Source organism: Rhinatrema bivittatum, chromosome 1 (genome assembly GCF_901001135.1).
Source record: "Rhinatrema bivittatum chromosome 1, aRhiBiv1.1, whole genome shotgun sequence".
NCBI classification, from domain to species: domain Eukaryota; kingdom Metazoa; phylum Chordata; class Amphibia; order Gymnophiona; family Rhinatrematidae; genus Rhinatrema; species Rhinatrema bivittatum.
Window position 1 is genome coordinate 659,518,214 of NC_042615.1, and position 22,894 is coordinate 659,541,107.

The following is a 22,894-nucleotide window of genomic DNA, read 5'->3' on the forward strand; positions in this document are numbered from 1 at the left end:
ACAGAAAGTGAAGAATCCCGGATAGTGTGTACCGTTCCATACTCAAATTTATCACGCAAAATTTCAACGCTGATACATCACCATTGGCCAGTTTTAAAAATGCATGACATTTTCAAGGAACCTCAGATTATAGCATACAGCAGAGGGAAAAATGTGGGGGACCTAGTGACACATTCCTTCATGTCTACAATAAGTACGGGCAGTATGAATGAGAATATCGGGCATTGGCCATGCAAACATTGCTCCCTGTGTAGTCAAGTTATTGAGGGCGAATCTTGGACCGACAAGCACGGGAAAGTACATAAAGCACGGCAATATTCTTCTTGTGATACATCTAGAGTGATATATATTATCGTTTGCCCCTGTAACTTGTACTACATAGGCCGCACAAAACGGCAAATACGAGTGAGATTAATTGAACATCGCAGCTGCATAGCCACAGGTAAAACTATGGCTCCAATGGTGGCTCATTGCCAAGAAAAACAACATGGTTTTCAACAGCTACGATGGCGAGTTTTAGAGGTAGTTACAATGCAGAAACGAGGTGGCGATCCCGATGTTTTGCTAAATCTGAAGGAGCAACAATGGATCTTTTGGATGCATACTGTTAGTCCAACGGGCTTGAATAATATGATAGAGTGGTACTCATTGTAATACCAGAAGTGACGTGATATATACGTCACATGAGACAGGGGGTTTAAAAATGGAGGCGGGAAATGGAAAACCGGAAGAGAAGGTTGAAAAAAACGCTGAGAGTCATAATGGTGGAAAACTGAGTGAGTAGTTATGCATGTTGGGACAGTGGTATAATGGGAAATATGGCTATTTTGGTTGTAATAATTGTTTTGTTCATGGCGCAGAATATTGCCCTTGAGGAAGGACGACCACGTCCGAAACATTGTACAGTGTCGGGCACGGACACAGCATGGCAATGTGAAGATGGGTCACATTGCTATAGACCATCGGATGTGAAGAACTTTGGGCTACAACATTTACAAAAAAACACAGGATTTATAAACTAAGTGATTCTAAAAATCTAACATTTATTTAGAAAATGTGGAAAAAGATATACGTTTGATGAAATGGTTTTAAACGCACGGAACACTTTATTTTGCAAGCACAAAAAAAAATATGAAAAAATAAGGACTGACCAATGATTAAAAATAAGGCAGAGTGATAAATGGTACATGTTGCCGCACAATGATGCCTATTATGAAGGTCATGTAAGGTGTGTGTCGCCAATGGTAATTATTAGAGTGGCGGGGATTTCCAATAATACTATCTGTATTTTATAAACATGTAACAGAAAAAAAGATGTGTTAAGGGCATGTCGAGGCATGTGGTTAGCATGTGCATGCAGGGCTAGTAACTTTCAAATGGGCATGCAGGCACACATATACCCAACATTCAAATTGACAACTCCAACATTCAAATGAAGAATCCAATAAAGGACCTTGGTATCTGGTTAGATAATGATCTGAGCTTTAAAAACTGTATAGCTATAAAAACGAGAGAAGGCTTTCATAAACTACAGATTCTCAAACATCTCAAACCCCTACTGTACCTGAACGACTTTAGAACGATTCTACAAACCCTCATTTTCTCAAGCCTAGATTATTGCAACGCAATTTTCCTAGGGCTTCCTCAAACTACTCTAAAACCGCTACAATTACTGCAGAACGCCACAGCACGAGTGCTCTCTGGCAAAAGGAAGTTTGATCATATCTCTCCAACATTAAAAAACCTTCATTGGCTACCAATCTCACAAAGAATTAAATACAAGACCTTAACTATTCTACATAACGAAATTTACAAAGACAAGAATTCCTCTCTAGATAATATGATCGCAATTCACAAATCACCCCGTTCTTTAAGGTCTACTGAAAAATTACAACTAATCATTCCCCCCCTGTCATCCGCGAAACTATCCACTACTAGAAATAGGGCCTTCTCGATAGCAGGACCCATAGAATGGAACTCTATTCCAAACTACCTAAGTTCTATCAGAGATTCCAAAACTTTCAAAAAAGAACTAAAAACATGGTTGTTTAGACAATCATTCACAGACTGTTTTGAATAACCTCAATCCTCATCTTGAACTCTAATACTTCTGTAATAAATATCTTCTAAATTAAGATGTAAATTGTATACTGCTAACATGTTATACTCAGCCTCTGCTGAGTTGTTACATTCATTTTTTTCTGTACTTACGTTATGAGTTGAAACTTTGTTTCTTGTATGAATTTGTTACAATGTAAACCGGGGTGAAGGCACTCAGCTATACTTCGGTATAAAAAAGAATTTAAATAAATAAATAAAAAATGTGCGTCAGTGCAATCCCAGAGACATCGCAATTTTATAACATACAGGAACATATGTGCTTATGTGAGTGCACCCAGATTTACATGTGAGCGTGCACAGTTGTGCAAAGTCAGTTTTGAGCCATGCAAGATGGGGAATTTTTGACTAGCAAGCGTTCACGTCATGATCAGTTTCACCAGTTCATCCATCAATTCGTTCAGTCTACAGTTGGGTCCTCGAAACCCCCCATGGCTCATTAGCATACACTCCTCCCAATTACTCCAGACCCCTTGTACTCCTCACGGATGCCAGATTTGGGGGTTTTGTTTAACTTACACCTCCTCCATAGCAGAAGTAATCTTATGTGACACTGGGGGCATGCCCAGGTGCATAGCTACTTGCAGCATATCTCTTGGCCCTGCCCAGAACACCACCACACTATGCCCAAATCATTCCCTTATCTTGTTCAAAGTGAGATATGAATGTTTCGAGAGATGTACATGCATGTAGGTGGCTTTTAAAATCAGATGTGTGCCCATCTCTTGATTTTGGCACGTGCCTGGCTTTGAGCTATTTTAAAAGCAAATTACGTGAGAATGTCATCACAGCAGCACACTAGAGGGTGGGAGGAAGTGTCTCTGGGACAAACTGGGCCTTACTGGAGTGTAACTGGGACTGACATGGTTATACTAGGGAAGTGAAAGTAAATGTATCTGGTTTATACAGGGCCCCGCTGAAGTGTAAAAGAGACAGACTTGGCTATAGTGGGATTTAACTGAGTCAGACTGGGGGATAACTGGAACAAGTTTTCATCTCCGATCATTAAAAAACAGAATTCCTGTGGGCCAGTTCTTATACCTACGTCATCTATGTACCTCTTTGGCTAAATATAAAAACCAAGATTTTTTTTTTTTTTTAACACAGAGGTTTACCTGTTGTGGATACCTGGGGTCCTGTATATGATGAGCATACAAGAGAGCTTTGTATGCAAATTGTGGAAATATATTGATTAAAGCAGACAATTCTGCTTTAACTCATTTTGTGTGCACTTTACCTTATTCATCATGATCCACAGCTATGAAACATATTATTTTAAATCACTGGCATGTATTAGCTGCAATTGGTCATTTTTCAGGAGCTCCTGTTTTTGCACTTAAGGGCATATTAGGGATGTGCAGAAGGAAAAAAAAATTGTTTAGTTTCATTTTTCGTTTCGCTGGGACCCAAATTCATTTCATTAGTTTCATAGGGGGGAAAAACCAATTTGTTTATTAGTTTCATTCATTTTTCGCTTGCCATTAAAGTCAATGGGGGAAATATTTGCAGCCTATTTTTGGCTGCAGAATTGGGGTTTTCTTATCAATTCTGATAAAACTTCTGGGGAGCAATCATCAGAATGAGAAAAGAGCTCCAAGGTACTTAGACTGTGACAAATTGGCACCAAAGTGGCATGAATAGCCTAAGGCACTAACCCCCCACCTCCCTCCCCATCCCCACCCCGACCTCGCAATAAAAATGGAAGCATCACAATCCTAATTAACTTTTAGACATGCTTGCTAGGGGTGTGCATTCGTTTTGAACTTATAGGTAAAACGCAACTTTTTTTTTTTTAACTTAAAAAAGTGATGAGGCGAAAACGATCGGATTTCCAAATTATTCAACATAGCTATGTTGAATACGTTGGAAATCACGATTGTTGATCCTAAATAAAATTTAAACCCCTCACCCTCCTTAATCCCCCCCCCCCCCAAGACTTACCAAAACTCCCTGGTGGTCTAGCGGGGAGTCAGGACGCCATTTCTGAACTCCTTTGCGAGGAGCATGTGACGTCGGCGTCACATCTGAGTGATGAGGACGTCACGTGATTCCCTGCGGGTTCGCTCCGGGACCCTCGTTGGACCCAAAAGGAACTTTTGGCCAGCTTGGGGGGGCCTCCTGACCCCCCTCCTGACCCCCCCTCCTGACCCCCCTCCTGACCCCCCCAAGCTGGCCAAAAGTTCCTTTTGGGTCCAACGAGGGACCCGGAGCGAACCTGCGGGGAATCACGTGACGTCCGCGTCACTCCGACGTGACGCCGACGTCACGTGCTCCTCGCAAAGGAGTACAGAAATGGCGTCCTGACTCCCCGCTACACCACCAGGGAGTTTTGGTAAGTCTTGGGGGGGGGATTAAGGAGGGTGAGGGGTTTAAATTTTTATTTAGGGAATCGGTGCACGTATGGACATAGACTCAACTTATGGAATTCTCCATATGTCCATATTGACCGAAATTGACCCCCCCTTTCAACTTATGGACTTATGAACATAAACCTTTGGTCTGCACATCCCTAATGCTCACCCACAATAAGCCCCAATATGTCTCCTATCTACAGATTTCCCCATGTAAATAACTAGAGATGCCCACCTCCCCTTGTAACTATAGTTATTGCCCTGTTGAGCTGTTTGAATCAAATCGCCCTGTTGAGCTGTTTGAATCAATTCTTTTTCAATGTTCATTACTGCTAAAATGTAATTGTATTAACCATTGATGTGCCTCCGTTCCATATAAAAATAGTAAGACACATTTGTCCTACTATTTCTCCACGCTAACATGTAAACCGATGTGATGTACCCCAATGAATGTTGGTATATAAAAGCAAATAAATAAATAAAGGAGTACCAGGAGTGGCAAGAGTGCTTTAACAGAGGTGCAAAGCAGCAGCGAGAGTGTAAAAAACACACCACAGCTTCAAAAGAGAGCACCGATAATAGTTGCATGAACCCTCGAAGGCAGCACAACAGGCAAAGCGGCAAGACAAGTGGCATCAACATCCTACAGCACAATAAAGTGGGAACATAGCAAGCAGAAAGGGTGTCAGAAAAAAAACACAAGACACCGATAAAGGGACAAAGCAGCAGAAAGACTAGAATCAACACACTGAGGAACCATGATAGTGGCAAGAACACCACAAGGAGTAGAATCGTCTGGTATACGGTAGCAAGGCAGAGTGGCAGAAAGTTGATAGGTGCAAGACAGGATGGCAGAGCAGAGGTAGTCTGGTCCCTGTGGTTTTGATAGGTGCAAGACAGGCTGGCAGAGCTGAGGTAGTCTAGCAAACAACCTTCTCAGATAGAACCATGAAGAAAGTGCACTGTGTGCTATGCTTGCTAAAGGTAAAAATACTGTGGACCCTTGACTTACAAACTCAATTGGTTCCAGAGGGCTGGTTGTAACTCAAGTTGGTTGTAAGTCAAGACTATTTTTTCCATAGGAAATAATGGAAATACCCATAATGCATTCCAAACCTCCCAAAAGCACCCCTTACCTGACCATCAGCTATATAATTGAGCGGTGACCAACGTGCCACGAATGTGCAGTAGAGAGCAGCTCTCACCAAAGTGCCACGCTTGCATGGATGAGACAGCTCTCACCGACGTGCCAAACCTGTGCGGTGAATGCGCAGAAGGGAGCAGCTCTGACTGTGCGGAAGAGAGCTCTGACCGATGTGCCGCGAACATCCAGAGCTCTGACCGATATTCCACGAACATCTCAGCCGTTTTAACTGGTCCATGAGCAGCTGTGACTGTGCGGAATAGACAGTTCTGACCAGCACACCTCGCCCGTTTTAACGGGCTTAACAGCTTGTTTCTATAATAAAAAATGGTTGTACAATGTCTGTAATTACCAGAAACACCAGTAATGACCTAGTGTACTCACCAAAAAGCCTACCAGAAACAACAATTTCACCTCCTCCACCAGTTCCTTTACGATATCTGCATACGGACTCTCTACCTGGGTAACATCAAGCTAGGTTGAGAGAACACTTCACAAATCTCATCTTTGTGTGAGTTTCCTCACTCCGGAGGTCATCAAACCTTCACAAGATTGCACTGTTCTGTTCGTACGTCACACTCTGCATGTCAAAGTGGCCCCTAACCCCTACACTAATACCTACACCTCACATCGAGTAACTAGGTGGGCCTCATATAGAGGTATAAATACCTACCTAGTTTGAGAGCATTACAGCTAGTCTCTCTCTCTCTCTCTCTCTCTCTCTCTCTCTCTCTCTCTCTCTCTCTCTCTCTCTCAATATGTTTCATTCATGGGGGATTGCTATTTGTTTTGCGAATAGGGACCTATTCGTTGAGGATGACACATTTGTTGAAAATGAATGCACATCCCTAGAGCATATCATTCGAGAGACTGGCTTCCATCCTCAATGTACATTGATGTCAGATCTAGTGGGAATTTGTGTTTACTTTCCCTAGTGTAGTGAAGAATTATGGCTGGAAATACTGAGGCTATGCAGAAGAGCTTAAAATCATAAAGTGGGCTAAAGGGTAAAGCATAGACAAGCTATAAAAATAAATTAGGTAAAACCAACTATAAACAGTAGTTGTATATATCTAAAAAGACTGTTAGATTGCATAAGTAAAGCATAGCTAGTGGCAAATTAATAATTATTAGCCTAATGAATATCTCTGCTGCAATTCCTCTTTTCTGACCATTTAGGCCTTGACACAGTTCTGAATTCTTCAGAAATAATAATATCTGGGAAATGATACAAATAGTTATGAAAGAGTATAATACTTGACATTTGATTTGTCTATTTTCTGTGCCTATCCTTGTTTGGCATAAAGCAGAAGTGAGGAAAAGTATCAATGTATGACATGTTGCTGCGTATGCTAAGACTGCTTCCCCATTTTTGCCTGAACACTCTACCTGTATGTACAGACAATAAAAAGAGTAACTGCAGGAATTTCTCACTGCATCATTTTTATTTTCCAGTCTAATTCTTGGGCAAAATTCTGGGTTATTAATAATCTAATTCCCACATTGATAAGCTGAGTATTACATATATTTGGGGTCAAACCCCTTGTGGAGATTGCTCTGTATGTATACTCTGAATATTACCCAATTTACTTATCCTTTCTTAAAACAAGCTTACATTATACTGGGCAGTTATACTTATAGAACTATTCAAGCCATTTGAGGTATGCTGTGGAATGCCCCTGCAATTAAATTTATAGAAGATAAACAAAGCAGGAGGGTAGGCTGTCTAAGAAAGCCGTCAGGGTAACAGAATGGATTAGACACCCAAATAGTCCAATTTCTGAGCTTTATTAGAATGGAGACATGATCTTAGTATGTGTGCCCAACTCAGGCCGAGTTTCGCCCCCACGGGGGCTGTCTCAGGGGCTAAAACATATAAATAACAAATATAACTAAATGTACAAGATATAAAACGGAAAATAATTTAAAATCAAAATTACATACCAAAAGGTAACACATAGATTCTAAAAGTAAATTGTAACTGCTTCTAATGAATAAATAAATGAACACAAGACTCAGTACGATATATGATTTTACCTGTGTATAAAAGGTCTTAATATATATGGATATCCTTCCATAAAATGAATTCATAAGGTATCTGTAGTCTGGTGGTCTGTGAGTAATGATTAGTATATATATATATATATATATATATATATATATATATATATATATATATATAGTATATATTAGTATATATATATATATATATATATATATATATATATATAAAAAGAAAAAAAAAGAAAATTAAAAATAAATGAATAAAAATGAAATTCAATTGTATAAATGGGAGAATAGAAATTAGATGGATATTAAAAAACAGGGGTAAACTAGCCATGCTCCATATATCATATACTGTGTCTTCTGTTTATTTATTTATTCATTAGAAGCAGTTTCAATTTACTTTTAGAATCTATGTGTTACCTTTTGGTATGTAATTTTGATTTTAAATTATTTTCCGTTTTATATCTTGTATATTTAGTTATATTTGTTATTTATATGTTTTAGCCCCTGAGACAGCCCCCGTGGGGGCGAAACTCGGCCTGAGTCGGGCACACATACTAAGATCACATCTCCATTCTAATAAATTTCAGAAATTGGACTATTTTGGTGTATAATCCATTCTGTTACCCTCACGGCATTCTTAGATAGCCTACCCTCCTGCTTTGTCAGTCCATCACTTTTGAGGATCATGTCCTACTCACCATGGAAGGACATATTGAGTAGAGATGTGCAATCGTTTTTCACGATTTAGTCAATGCCAACGACATTGTCTAAATCGTCATTGTTGGGGAAGTTGGGAAAAAGAATCAAAATTCCACGAATTTTCGGGTTAAAGTCGGTTTTTTATTACTGCGCACTAACGGATGTTAGTGCGCATGGACTATCCGTTAGCGCGCAGTCGCTGGACGTAGTGCGCAGTACATGGCGCCTCACCATACTGCGCACTAACGGATTATTAGTGCGCACTCGGTACATGGCAGTGCGCGGTGATATATGTTAGTGCGCACTAACGTAAATTGATACTAAATTGACACTTTTTTTTAAATTGAAGGTTGAATATGTATTCCTATTGGGTGTCTTCTTGTTTTTTATTCATTACCAAGGTTACCAACAGCCAAGGTGCTGTTTTTTACAGATTGTTTTATATGGGGGATGGGGAATGGGAATGGGGGATAGAGCTATTAGCTTGAAGTTCTAATCCTACTGTAGTAGTGTGTCTGTGGATATTGTGATTAGGTCATCAATCATGTGACTAGAATTTGTTTGATATATTATGCATAATATTCATTTGCATCATTTTTGAATTGGCCACTTAAATTAATAGGTTTATTTTCCCTCCTACTTTTAGTCAATAGGTAGCTATAATAGCTATATAATAAGGGGTGCTCTGCTTATGTGTTGCTTTTGTTTTGTGGGTTTGAGGAGAAAACATCAGTCAATCAGTCATTATAGCTAGCTGCAGCTGTTGATTGATAGCTAATATTATACAGCCTTTATTGTTATTAATAAGGGGTAGCTGCTAGCTGGCTTAGCTGCTAGCTGATACTAGTATCAGCCTATGATACTAGCCAGCCAGCCAGCCAGCCAGTAGCCATTGCCACTAGCCACAGTAGCATATAGCTACTGCTAGCAGCCAAGTACCACTAGCCAAAATAGCCAATAGCCACAACCAGTGAGCTGAGCTGAGCTCTACTCTTTTTTTCTGTTTCTTGAGTGAGCTCTTCGTTCGCAGCATTCCTAGCCTAGGCATAGGCAGGCACCAGCACTCCAGTCCAGCAGCAGTGCTTGCTTATAAAGGACAAGGTAGGTGCTTTGACTGCTTTCTGAACATTGTAGCAGTAGAGTTTTAATAGATTTATAAATATATAAAATTATATAATATTATATTTATCAATATTATATAGATGTATGTGTAATCTACTAGATTTATCACTAATAGTGTTATAGCTAGCTAGCCATAGCCAGTGACACTAGGCTAATAGCTAGCTTGGCTATTAGCCTAGTGTCACTGGCTATGGCTAGCTATTAAAGCCAGTGAGTCACTACTATCAAATCAATTCTACTACTAAACCTATAATTGGCCAATAGTCTGTCCAATATCCTATATTATGTTTCTTGTGCTTGGCTTAAGGCTTCTGCTCCTGTGTGTGAGATTTGTGGGTAAGACTTGAAGTGGGAGGGAGAAGTTATTTTAGTCCAAAGAACAGAATAGGCCTGAAAAGGATATGAAAAAATAAGAATAGGACTTCTCTAACCTCAATGCTTGGCTTGCATGTAGTATTAACAGAAAAGCCTAGCCAGTCCTGCCAGGAGGCTAATGTAATGAGTGAACTGAAGTATTGCAGCCTAGTTTCAGTCTCAGTCTGCTGCAGTTTGATGCTCTGGCCAATGCATGGTATAAATTGCAATATAATATATTAGTAAGTATACTATATCAAATTATCAATTGTCAGTGTCACTCACTGACTAATAAAAAATAATCACTATATCCTTCTTTGTCCTGTGGTCTGGGGGTAGCCTTAGCAAGCAATAGCTAGCTAGCTAGCTAATGCTATTAGCTCAATAAAGTTTTAAATATGAATACCAAACTAATTTATTAACTTGTTTAATGTACTATATTTATTATATATTTCTTTGACCACAGGATCATAATGCCCCTACCAGTACCCTCTGGAAAAAAACGTGTTGCTAGTGATAGTGCTACTGGAAAGAGCTGTCTGCCAGTCCCTAGGAAAAAACTGCGATTTTTTGAGAAGAAAGAGGATGTAGAAGTGCAAGGAAACTTGTTGCAAGGGAAGGAACGAGCAAAATTTGAGGGAAAGGTGAAAAGATTAGATGAAAGAATGGTGATACAGAAAATATTTGATGATGATGAAGAATCAGATATTGAGGAGGAGGAGGAGGAGGAGGAGGAGGAGGAGGAGGATGATCAGGAGTTTTTGGCTAGTAAACATTCAGAGGAGAAGGAGGAGGAGGAGAACAGAAGCAATGACAATGTTAGTCAGATTGCAAAACAAACAACTACTGCCAGTGCCAGCAGTATTGCTGGTACCCTGTCCCCTACACCATTTGAACATCCACGTGTGACTACTACTACTACTACTACTATTTCTACTACTAGTATGAAAATGACAAGTATCCAGCCTAGAGTAAGGAACAGTACAAGGACATCAAAGATTTGGAATCATTATCATGTTGTGGCTGACCAGAGATTTGGACAATGTATCCATTGTAAAAAGATGGTGAGCCGTGGAAGAATTATTGGACATCTTACTAACAGCAACATGAAATATCACCTTGAAAGAGAACATAGAGCACTGTTGCTTGCAGAAGAAGCTGGTCCCACCGTGCTTGCCCAGGCTTCAAGTAAAGCAACAGGGAAGCAGCCACAGAAGGAAAGTAGTAGTACTAAAGAAGATACAGATTGTGTGCATCTGCAGAAGCAGCAGTCTCCTCTTCCTCATCCCCAGCAGCAGCGGCAAGCTACCATGGAGCAGATGGGGTGGTGTTCTTCTGCAATGTCACAGAGCAGGAAGCAGGCAATGTCTAAAGTGGGTACACGACATATTGCTCTAATGATTGCTTTGGATGATCAGCCACTGCAGATTGTAGAAAATGAGGGATTTAAGCGGATGCTCCATTATTTCGCCCCTTACTACAAACTTCCTTCAAGAAGTACATTTAGCCGTCAGGTGCTTCCTTCCCTATACAGAAAATGTCGTGCTGAAATGCAGATTATGATGGCAAGGGCAAAGGGGAGGAGCATCCATCTCACCACTGATGTTTGGACTAGTATGAATGCAATGCATGCATATTTGTCTCTAACAGCACATTGGTGGCAGCTGGATGAGGCATTAATACCTGTAAGCACTAGCAGCATTGGCAGTGGCAGTGGCAGCAGCTCCAAAAAGGTTTCGCCAGGATACCATTGGGCTTTACTGCATGCTCAAGTGCTAGACAAGAGACATACTTCAGAAAATATCTTACACGCAATTCAGGGGATGATGGAAAAATGGAATGGGCTCCTTAGAAGCAGTGATATGGAATGCTTAAATGGATTTTTCATTACTGACAATGGTTCCAATATTATTAAGGCTCTGGCTGATGGCAGATTCAGCGGCATCCGATGCTTTGCACATACCCTGCATCTGATAGTGAGGGATGCTTTGGGGCTTAGTGGCAAGGAAGGTGGTACTACTACTAGTTGTAGTAGTCAACTCCTGAAGCGGTTGATTGAAAAGTGTCGCAAAATAGCTGGGCATTTCAATCGTAGTGTAAAAAGTGGGAAGCAACTCAGAAAGAGGCAAATAGCAGTTGGCGCACCTTTGCACAACCTTCTTCAGGATGTGCCTACCAGATGGAATTCCACCTATCTTATGTTGGAGAGGTTGTCTGAACAGCAGACACCTCTTCATGATTTGGCAATGGCAACTGAAATTGGATTGGAAAATCCTCTTGGATGTCAGGACTGGACAAACATTGCACACATGGTGCATGTCCTCAAGCCTTTCAAAGTATATACTGATGCATTGAGTTCAGCTAATGCCACTTTGGGTGGTGTCATCCCTGTAATAAACTATCTGGAGGAGGTATTACAGGAATTTCTGCATCATCCAGATTTCTCTAAGGAAGTGTTAATGCTTGTTAAATGCTTAAAAGAGCAAGTTGAAAAAAGATTGAAACCTCTCATGCAAAGGGATTGCTATATGTTAGCCACGATGTGTGACCCACGTGTGAAAGGCAGTATTGCTCTCAAGAACAATGCTCTTACACATTGGAAAAAAAAGTTGATTAAAATGGTTGAAAACATAATGTCTAACAGGGTCTGTTCCACTGGTAACGATGAAAAAGAATTAGTATTATCCTCTCAGTCTCCAACTCCATCCTGCTCAAGTACTAGTATGATCAGCTGCTCCCCTACCCCTTCCATAACACATCAAAATATGAGTCATTCCACATTTAATGAACTGCCTGCCATGTCACAAGCAATCGCATCAGCTGTTGGCAGAAGAGTTACTACTACTGAGTCCTACCTGCAGGAGAATGTTTCAGAACTGCATGTTAAGAGTTTTCTGTCTGAGCCAATTCAGAGCATGGACTCAGATCCCTTGAGATATTGGGCACAGAAAGCTTCAATGTGGCCTGATCTTGCAATACTAGCACAGCACTTTCTTTCCTGCCCGCCAACAAGTGTGCAAAGTGAAAGAGTATTTTCAATGACAGGGAACATAGTGAGTCCACACCGTGCACGTTTGTCTCCAGACTTAGTCGAGCAATTGGTTTTTATCAAAACGAACTTTCCACAGCTTGGGTATCCGAACTTTCCCTGTGACTGGGAGGAGTGAGCCTCTTGTCGAGGGCCGAGATCCAAGGTCAAGGGGTGGAAGAGAGGCTTGGCTCTATGCAGCTGTGCTCCCCGCATCGCTTGCTGGGGTGCCCGGCCACAAGAGGCAGCAGCGGCCACAACACTGCCGCTGCTGCCTCTTGTGGCCCACAGGAGAAGCCAGTCTGGGAGTCACAAGACATGAACACTCTGTCCTGCTGCGTCTCCAACACAGGCTTCTCACTCCCAGGCTCCTTTCCCCCAGTGTCCACCTCTGAGGCAGGCAAGTCCTCGCTGGGTTCTTCTGCCTCAGCGTCCATCTCCGACAGCATGATTGTGTGAATGAAGTATGAAAGAATTTCAGGCCAATACAATATTAAATTGCACTTACAGTGCACAGAGAGGTTGATACTCTAACTAAGTAGCTAGTGGCTGTACTAGTAGTAGCTAGCTACTAGCTAGTAGCTACTGGATATCCAAGTACTAGCTACTACTTGGATATCCAGTTTATATCCAACTAGTAGCTGCTACTACTACTAGCTACTAGTTGGATATAAACTGTTACTGTCTGTTATATCCACTACTGTAACAATATATTGATTAACCAAATATATACAGACACCCTTGAGTGTAATAAAAAGAGAAAACTGAGCACCCAGAAGTTGTACATTTCTGAAGGATTTTTTGTTCATGAGTCTGCTTTCTCCTAGTCCTTACTCCTACTTTAGTATCACAAGCATTACATTTTTTGCTTCAAATGGCTGTCTTGGTCATGGAGCAATTTTTGGCATTGACGTGTGAGTCATTGCAGTAGCTTGAGTGCTGCACACACTGCCCACAGTGCACAATATTGTATTGGCCAGGTTGAAAGATGTGTGAATGGTCAGTAGCCACGGTTGAAGCCTTGACGTTGGCGCTACTGCTCACAAGTATACAACTTGTGCTAATTCAGCCAGACTGAATGTTGTATGGAAGTGTATGACTAACTTAGTTACTACTACTAAAACAATGAAATGTGTTGGATTATAATAGACATACATCCGTACATGTCTGCTCTTTGTAATTTAGTAGTACCATACTATATTATTTTGGAATAATAATTATTAGTTAAATGACTAATAAAATAATATATAAAAAAGAACAAGCAAACATTTCCAATATAAACAAATTTATTAACATTTATATTTCACACCACCACCACCACAGTACATGCACACATTTAAAAAAAAAAACAAAACAAAAAAAAAAACCCAGGCCAGCAGCCCAGGTCAAGGCGAAATATGATGCCTTGACTTCATGATGTTGCAGCAGGGTCAGGCTCATGTGGAGAGGAGGGTGTCGCCACTGGAGAAACCTCCTCTGAAGCAGAGGGAACTGGCACCTCCTCCTCATGAGGCATCTCATGAGGAGGAGAAGCCATTTCCCTCTGCTCCTGAGGGGCCTCCTCCAGGGCTAACAACCTCCTCTCCACATTGCTGACACTGGCCTGCACCTCTCCGACCCTCTGCTGCAACATCATGAAGTCGGCATCATATTTCGCCTTGAACTGCCGTACTTCCTGCAGGATCTCCTCCAACTTTGAATATTGTGCACAGCAGCACTTACATGTTGGAGGAGATCCTGGAGGAAGTACGGCAGTGCTGGTGCTGGTGCTGGCACTGGCGCTGGCGCTGGTGGTGGTGCTGGTGGTGGTGCTGGTGGTGGTGCTGGTGGTGGTGCTGGTGGCAGTGGTGGGCCGCTGGCTCCTGGCAGCTTTTTCTGGTGGTCCTATAAAGAAATTAAAATAAATAATAATTCAACATGAGACACAGAACTATACATTATACATACATTACATAGTCAGATATGACAAATAAAAAAGCAAATACTACTGGATGCGTGTGAGCAAGTTTATAAAATAATCTACCCCTTATTTAGTTTATTGACCTTGAGGATTATAGAAAAATGAGGAGTCCATTGCAGGGGAGAAGGAGTGAGGGGGAGAGTGGAGGGATATCAATCTATCAACATAGATTAGAGAGAATACATAATTTGAAGGATTGGAAGGAGAAATAATAGTCAATCTCAGGTTACACAGAATATGATGGTAGGAGATACACTACAAACCTCTTCTTTTTTTTCACCTTCAATTCTTTAGTTTACTATCATAGCCACTCAGTGTCATTTAATATATACAAATAAATAAATACACACATCCCCCCATTCCCAATCCCCAGCCACTATAACTGACTGATATAAAAAAAAAAAGATTTTGTTTTTCAGCCTCAGATAATATATACTACTGTACTGGCTGTGCCAAGATATATTATTTCCTACCTAGACCACTTGTTGTTGCTGCCTCCGTCCTCCTCTGGTGACAGCTCTGCCTCCCACTAGGCCCAGGAAGCCCCGCCTCGTCCCTACCTGGGTGTTGTTCTGTACAAGACAAATCAAAATTCAGAGAACAACAGTTAGAATTTTAAAAACAAGAATGAGATCAGACACAATGATTCATTCACTGTTATAGTAAAGAAACATTTTTAACACAAATTCCATTACAATTAATTGAATAGTTGTGTAATGTGTGTTGTTCTTGTGTAGTATTCTGAAAACAACTTACCAGGCACGGAACGGGGCAAGGTTTGGCGGACCTCCTCGAGCCACCTACCCTCGTGTAATCGCAGATGGCGACCTGAAAATTAGAGGAATATACAGGAAAAAGAATAACATTGATTAATTTTTACAACATGCCCATGTTTTGCCTTGACCTACTAGATTATTTTTTATGCAACATACAAAAGTTAGTTATACATAAATACTATTTTATTTATATTTCAATGTGGCTTTCAAAAAAATCCCAAATACCACCATTTCAAAAAGATAAATATAAATATCAATAATATACCACAGATAATTTTATTTCCTTTGTAGTCTAGTTATTAAGTATTAATACTAGTATGGTATAGGGTAAGGGTGGTACACTAGTAGCTAGCTAGCTAGTAGCTAGCTACTAGTATTTCTGTTTTTTTAAAATATATTTACTTAACATTATAACTTTTATTACTTATAGTAGTTAATTATTACATTATAATTATATAACTCACTGTATGCTACTAGTAGCTGCTACTGTAGCTAGTATTACTATCATACTCTATTTAATTTTCAATGACAAAATAATATACATAATTTATAATTGAATAATATGATCAACATTATTATTTCTCACCTTTCTTTTTGAGGTCTTCCACCTCACGAGGGTAGGAGGCCCGCTGGCAAAACTCCTCCTGGAGAGAGGCCCAGGCAGCAGTCTCCCTTTGCAGGTTAGGCCTGCTGCCTGAGGGGGTGTACAGGTTCCTCTCATCCAGGAGCATGAGCCGGGCCAGGAGGTCCACGTCGCCCTGGGTAAAGCGGGGCTTCCTGGACCTTGCTGCCACCTTGGAGGAGGACGGTGGGGAGGAGTCAGACTCCCTCCCCCTGTCCTCACCGGACTCCCTTTCACGTTCCATCCTACCATGAGAAAATAAAAAAGAAGATGAAAAAAAGTATGTGCTATAGGACAGCTGTTTGTTCAGAAGCTCACACACTAATGCAGGGAGGGGCTAGGCAGCTCCCCCCTGTCTGTGAAGCCAGCCCTCAGCCCTCACCCTCACAGTGACAGTACACTATTCAGTTCAGTGGCAGGGACATGGGGGGAGGGGAGGAGTGAGGGTCAGGCAGCTGAGCTCCCCCCCCCCTGTCTGTGAAGCCAGCCAGCCTCTCACTACGTAATGCAGGCAGGGAGGGAGCTGTCTCGGCCCTCACCCTCACAGTGACAGTACACTATTCAGTTCAGTGGCAGGGACATGGGGGGAGGGGAGGAGTGAGGGTCAGGCAGCTGAGCTCCCCCCCCCCCTGCCTGTGAAGCCAGCCAGCCTCTCACTACGTAATGCAGGCAGGGAGGGAGCTGTCTCGGCCCTCACCCTCACAGTGACAGACACTAGTACGCTATTCAGTTCAGTGGCAGGGACATGGGGGGAGGGGAGGAGTGAGGGTCAGGCAGCTGAGCTCCCCCCCCCCCCCCCCTGTCTGTGAAGCCAGCCAGCCTCTCACTACGTAATGCAGGCAGGGAGGGAGCTGTCTCGGCCCTCACCCTCACAGTGACAGTACACTATTCAGTTCAGTGGCAGGGACATGGGGGGAGGGGAGGAGTGAGGGTCAGGCAGCTGAGCTCCCCCCCCCCCTGTCTGTGAAGCCAGCCAGCCTCTCACTACGTAATGCAGGCAGGGAGGGAGCTGTCTCGGCCCTCACCCTCACAGTGACAGACAGTACGCTATTCAGTTCAGTGGCAGGGACATGGGGGGAGGGGAGGAGTGAGGGTCAGGCAGCTGAGCTCCCCCCCCCCCTGTCTGTGAAGCCAGCCAGCCTCTCACTACGTAATGCAGGCAGGGAGGGAGCTGTCTCGGCCCTCACCCTCACAGTGACAGTACACTATTCAGTTCAGTGGCAGGGACATGGGGGGAGGGGAGGAGTGAGGGTCAGGCAGCTGAGCTCCCCCCCCCCCCTGTCTGTGAAGCCAGCCAGCCTCTCACTACGTAATGCAGGCAGGGAGGGAGCTGTCTCGGCCCTCACCCTCACAGTGACAGTACACTATTCAGTTCAGTGGCAGGGACATGGGGGGAGGGGAGGAGTGAGGGTCAGGCACCTGAGCTCCCCCCCCCCTGTCTGTGAAGCCAGCCAGCCTCTCACTACGTAATGCAGGCAGGGAGGGAGCTGTCTCGGCCCTCACCCTCACAGTGACAGTACACTATTCAGTTCAGTGGCAGGGACATGGGGGGAGGGGAGGAGTGAGGGTCAGGCAGCTGAGCTCCCCCCCCCTGTCTGTGAAGCCAGCCAGCCTCTCACTACGTAATGCAGGCAGGGAGGGAGCTGTCTGTGTGACACTGACAATCTCTGTTAAACTTTTTTTTCACTAAATTAGCATAAAATTAAATGAAGTACTTTTGTGTGTTAAACTTTTAATTTCCCCTAATGTAAGTAACTTCATTTAATATTATTTTTATATTATTTTATGCTATTTCACCGAAAAAAAAAGTGCATTAACTATTTAACTTAACCTACTAAGTAACTAATAGTAAAGTAATACTGTATAAACTAAAACAAAATCTTATATATTTATTATATTATACACTTACAGTGGTAAAGTTGTTGATGATAGCTCAAAGAAACACTATCAGGCTGAGGCTCAGCTTGCTTCTCAGTCAGAACAAACGGCACTGCTGCTGCTCTGCCTGACTCAGACAACACGTAGTAAGAAAATAATTATTAGTGCGTGCAGCAAAATGGCCTCTGGGGACCTCACAGAGCATGCTCAAGGGAGCGCGCACTAATCCGCGTTTGTGCGCACTAACCAGCGGTAGTGCGCACTATCCAGCGGTAGTGCGCACTAACTACGGATGAGTTAAAATACTGATTCTACATTCCCATTGGCTGTTTTCCAGGTGGTGCGAACCAGTGGGAGCCCAGAACCGTACATTTAGCTAACGAACTCCTTAAAAATTGATACGTTTTACTTAAAAGTTGCAATTTTTGGTAGTGCGCACTAGCATTAGTTAGTGCGCACTAATGGGAACTTTGGGCGCACTAACCCCGTTAGTGCGCACTAACTCTGTTCGTAAAAAAAACCAAATCACATGCGAAAAACTAAACTTTTAAACGAATCGGTCGACCGAAGCCCGATCCGATTCCTAAACACGAAGCACATCTCTAATATTGAGCTTTAATGACGAACACTTAAATGAGTTATTACCAAATGAACCCTTCTTTAAAGAAAATGAGGTTAATGGATTTGAAGATTTCCTTAAAAAATGGGAAGAGACAAATAAAATCAGCAAAAGCCTGGTAAGAAGCAATCTTCATGCTTCAACACTGCTTGACTACTGCAGATACAAAAGAATACCCAGAGCTTACGTGTTAATAAGCCACCAAGTATGTTTAGAGAAGATACAGAGTTTATGATTGCTTCGGAAGCAATCTTAAACAAATGTTCATTGGATCTTATGATTTTACTAATCAAGACCTCAAAGAAAAGAGAAGAAAACTTGAAAAAGACACTTGATGAACAACTCAAATTTTTAAAAAAGAATGATCTTTGTTTTGACTTAATTTATGAGGACTATAATAAGAATCTAGACAACTTTACATGTGATTTAAAGAATGTTAAATATGAAAAATTTAAACGCGATGAGAATGATTATAAAAATCATAGAGTATACAACTAGCATGCACAAAATAAGAATGGGTACACAAACAACAAACCATACCAACAAATAAAAGGGAAAAACACAATATCAAAGGATGAACAAATATTGAATAAGGATAAAAGGATACACGTAAGCCCTGATCAAGGCAGAAAAGCCAAACGCAGTCGCAGTAATACTGATACAGAAATAGACTCATCAGCTCTTTTATTTTCAGATACTGTGAAAAATAATACACAAGTGATTGCAAATCAGCCAATGACACGAGCATATGAAGTGGGGAAGCTATGGAGAAAAGATTCATTTAAAGAAGATCCGCCTCGTAATAAAGTTGATAGCCCTTTTTTAAGGGGACGAGGAGTATGGAGTAGGGATGTGAATCGTTTTCCATATCGTCTTAACGATAGAAATCGTGTGGCAGGGCAAGAAAATCATCTTAGGCACGATTTTTTAGTTAAAAAATCGTTAAAAATCGTTTTTTCCGATTAGTGCGCACTAACTGGGAGTTAGTGCGCACTAACTGAAAATGATACAATTTGACACTTTTCAGGTCAGTTAAGGTCAGTTTAGGAATGAATATGTATTCCTATTGGCTGCCCTCTTATTTATTCATGTTACCAAGTTTCCTACTGACAGTATATGGGGGATGGGAAATGGAAACAGTTGGTAGCTTGACAAAACAAGTAATGTGATCAGTCAATGTGACTAGAACTTGTGCCCTAACCCTGATACCAGGGGTATTGTGATCTTCCTGCACACAGTGCCCTATCCCTATTAATACCAGGAGTGTTGTGATCTTCCTGCACACAGTGCCCTATCCCTAATACCAGGGGTGTTGTGATCTTCCTGCACACAGTGCCCTATTCCTGATACTGGGGGTGTTGTGATCTTCCTGCACACAGTGCCCTATTCCTGATACCGGGGGTGTTGTGATCTTCTTGCACACATCCCGGTATCAGGGATAGGGCACTGCATGCAGGAAGATCACAACACTCCTGGTATTAATAGGGATAGGGCACTGCATGCAGGAAGATCACAACACCCCTGGTATCAGGGATAGGGCACTGTGTGCAGGAAGATCACAATACCCCGGAGGAGTGAGGGTCAGGCAGCTCCCCCCTATCTGTGAAGCCAGCCTCTCACTAGTAATGCAGGGAGGGAGCTGTCTCAGACTTCACCATCCTCCCCCCCCCCCTCACCCACACACCATTCACTAGCTGGGACATGGGGGAAGTCAGGAGTGAGGGTCAGGCAGCTCCCCCTGTCTGTGAAGCCAGCCTCTCACTAGTAATGCAGGGAGGGAGCTGTCTCAGACTTCACCATCCTCCCCCCCCCCCTCACCCACACACCATTCACTAGCTGGGACATGGGGGAAGTCAGGAGTGAGGGTCAGGCAGCTCCCCCCTGTCTGTGAAGCCAGCCTCTCACTAGTAATGCAGGGAGGGAGCTGTCTCAGACTTCACCATCCTCCCCCCCCCCCCCTCACCCACACACCATTCACTAGCTGGGACATGGGGGAAGTCAGGAGTGAGGGTCAGGCAGCTCCCCCCCTGTCTGTGAAGCCAGCCTCTCACTAGTAATGCAGGGAGGGAGCTGTCTCAGACTTCACCATCCTCCCCCCCCCCCTCACCCACACACCATTCACTAGCTGGGACATGGGGGAAGTCAGGAGTGAGGGTCAGGCAGCTCCCCCCTGTCTGTGAAGCCAGCCTCTCACTAGTAATGCAGGGAGGGAGCTGTCTCAGACTGGTATCAGGGTTAGGGCACTGTGTGCAGGAAGATCACAACACTCCTGGTATTAATAGGGATAGGGCACTGTAAGAGATGACTGTAGTAGATTGAATAAAGATCTGATGTTTCTGCTCTCCTCACACCAAACAAAAACAACACACAAGCAGAGAAGCCCTTCTTACAAAGCTGAGCTAGTGAGTTAAGTAGGAGGAAAAGTAAACATACTGGTGCCAGTGTGGCTACTTAAAAAATACACTTACCAACAATCAATTACATATATTTGAACTGTGTACAGTTCCAGCCAGGACCACCTTTCTAAAATGCACAGTGATTGGCAAATTCAACATGCACTAGCATTTCAGGTGCCTGCTAACAAAAATAATAAACAAACAAGTTCTAGTCAGGTGAGTGCTGATCATTACATTACTTTTTTTGTCAAGCTTCCAACTGTTTCCATTTCACATCCCCCCAACCATATTGGTAACATCAATAGATAAGAGCACAGCCAGCCAATAGGAATACATACATACATATTCATTCCTAAGTGACCTTTACTGACCTGGGAAGTGTGAACACTTTGTTTCATTTTCTGTTGGTGTTCGTTAGTTTCCAGTTCCATTTCCCATCCCCCCAACCATCACCTCAGTGGTAACCTTGGTAACATCAATAGATAAGAGGGCAGCCAGCCAATAGGAACACATATTCATTCCTAACTGACCTTCAGTGACCTGGAAAGTGTTTATTTGTATCATTTTCAGTTAGTGCGCACTAAATCGAGTTAGTGCGCACTAACGGGGAGTTAGTGCGCACTAACACGATTTAACGATTTTTAACGATAAATCGTTAGAATTTCTATTGTATCGTGTTCTATAACGATTTAAGACGATATAAACATTATCGGACGATAATTTTAATCGTTGAAAAACGATTCACATCCCTAGTATGGAGAGGGAGAGGGAGAGGGAGGGGGAGAGGGAGAGGATATTATCAATCAAACAACAACCAATACCAAAATCATTACAGAACTTACCAAGATTAGAAAAATCATCACAGAAGAATAGCAATGCAATAGTCAATATCTCTACGTGTATTCTTACAGAACATGAAGAGAAGGCACTTCAAAAAGGTTTTTCATTTGTGCCAACACCAAATTACAACGCCTTTAAAACACGAGTTGAACTGTTTAAATTTACAAGAAAACTTAGAATCATTGATGCCTTCTCTGAGAAAACAATTATTAGTAAAGATAGTTCAATAGTCAAAAAATTAAGCAAATAGATACCTGATAATATTCAAAACCCTATCATACAGACCTTTGAAAATCTGATTTTACAAGACCTGGAGGATTTAGAATCTAAATTAATTTGAAAAATAAATTTCACAATATTAACAATCATGAAAGGAATGCACTAATTACTTTGAGTAAAGATCGAATTATTACCATTAAAGCAGCAGACAAGGGCGGCAATATTGTAATTATGGATACTAAAAATTATATACAAGAAATAGACTGCCAATAATCAGATAGTACTTTTTATAAAATTTTGAAGAAAGATCCTACCAAGGAAATTAAACAAGATATTGATAATTTACTCTCAATTGCCAAAGAAAATGGAGTTTTGCCGAATAAAGAATATGAATTTTTAACAGTTAAGTACTAGGGATGTGAATCGTTTTTTAATGATTTAAATTATCGTCCGATATTTTTAATATCGTCATTAATCGTTAAAGAGTGCAAAATAATAGAAATTCCCCCGATTTATCGTAAAAAAAATTGTTAATCATCTTAGTGCGCACTAACGGGAGTTAGTGCACACTAACAGGAAGTTAGTGCGCACTACCCATTGTTAGTGCGCACTAACAGAAAATAATACAATTTGACACTTTTCAGGTCAGTTAAGGTCAGTTAGGAATGAATATGTATTCCAATTGGCTGCCCTCTTATTTATTGATGTTACCAAGGTTCCCACTGAAGTGATGGTTTAATATATGGGGTATGGGAAAT